Raw genomic sequence first — 1,954 nt, forward strand, 5'->3', positions numbered from 1 at the left:
ACATCTAAGAAAATCTTTGAAATGTGAAATTATTTAAGAGTATGGATTTCCTTAGGAAAAAAATATTCCAAGACTATTTTTCAAATATTGAGACGTTACTTTGAAAACATACTGAATAATTATGTACTGCTCAAAAGAATCAGACAATTTCATTTTTTTTAAAAAAGAAAATTGGTGGAGTGCCTGGTTGGCTCTGCCAGTAGACCACGTGACTCTTGATCTCTGGGTTAGAGGTTAAAGCCCCATGTTGGGTGTAGAGATTACTTTAAAAAATAAAATCCTAAAAAAAATAAGAAAATTAGTAACTCACTATATGTTACCTAAGTGCAGAGTGAAAAGTACACTGGACTGGAATCAGCTTTGCTGTCCCTTAACCTTTCCAGCCTTCAGTTTCTTCATGTGTAGCAGGGCAATACGGTTAGCTGGTTAAGAGGATCTAAGGGGATTAGATAAATTTCAACTGCTGTGGGAAATATAAAGGACTACATAAATTTAGGGTATTAATAATAGTCATAGGTATTCAACAACATGGCTTGTGAATTTACGACAAGTATTCCAAACCGGTATTTCTAACTTTACTTCCTCTCTTATTTTTTACTTCAAAATTATTTAGGGGAAAAAATTAGTAACTGATTGGTTACGTGTGAAAAAGAAAACTACACTAAAAAGATTAATAGCAGTCAACAAACATCATTTCAGAGGCTACACTTTACTACTGAAAAATAGATGCCACATATCAGCTAATTAATCCTTAAACTAGGAGATTAAGTGGAATAGTTACAAAACTGAAGAGGTTCAAAGACTTACAATAAATCTTATTTTTAGCATTCTTTATCTATTTAACTACACTTATTTAGAATGGTTTAAACAAATTACTATGTTTACATAGTATTTTCCAAAAACATTTCCATATTTGATCCTCTACAATGAGGTAAGATAATCATCTTCATGTCATGGTTAAGAAACTGAGGCTCAGAAAGATTAATGTGCCCAATTGCTTTATTATAGGAAATTGAAGTGGATGGATGACTCCACAATTCTACAAGGAAAAAAGCAATTTGGATATTCTAAGAGCAAAAGAAAAGCCTCAGATTTCTTTATTAGCTGAGATGAGACAGAACATTTATAAATTCAAATGGTCTGAAAAGCAATATTTATTGGAGCCTGCCTACACATCTCTAATTGTTTTAGTATTCATAGAAAAATATTCACGTTTGTTTAGATCTCAAACTATTATTAAATATGCAAGCAATAATAGGGCCTATGAGATCAGAACCAGATTATTTTCTCAGAGTGGAAAACCTAATGAAGGGTGTTCTGAACCCTTCTATGATTGAGCACTGCTGAGATTATTCCTTAATAAGTACTTAATTTTCTCCCAAAACTCACTTGCTAGATTCTATAAATTAGCTGCTACAAAGGATCTATATCTGAAAAACTCAAACATAATAAGAGGCTTTTATTTCAATCTACTAAAAGCCACATTATTTTAGATAATGATTGAAAACAACAGCTGACGATAGCCAGTTTGGGACAAATGCCAACTGTTCCAATTTGTCTGAAAATGTTAAAATTGCTTATATTATGTTTTCAAAGAATACTGGTATCTGCAAATGAGAAAGCATATCAACTAAAACCCTAAAAAAAAAGACTAAAGATAAAGGTGCTTATTTGATCTGCAACATTAGTTTTTAAAATTTTAGTGTTCTGAAGTATAAGTAAACACATCTCAACAGCTTTATATATTTTCATACATTTTATTTTTTTAAACACTTAAAATTTTGCAAGCTAGCAGTAAAATATTGCCCTCAATATTTTACTAATTAGCACCGTATACCTTTAAAAGCTAACTGGAACATTGTTTCATTGTAAATGATTGTAAAATAAAATGATCGTTTCAAATGCCAAATTAGTCTCAAGTAACATGTGAAACATTAATTTTATCGTTATTTTT

The sequence above is a fragment of the Hyaena hyaena genome, unplaced genomic scaffold, assembly GCF_003009895.1.
Source record: "Hyaena hyaena isolate Hyena2069 unplaced genomic scaffold, ASM300989v1 scaffold_599, whole genome shotgun sequence".
In the NCBI taxonomy this organism is placed as follows: Eukaryota; Metazoa; Chordata; class Mammalia; order Carnivora; family Hyaenidae; genus Hyaena; species Hyaena hyaena.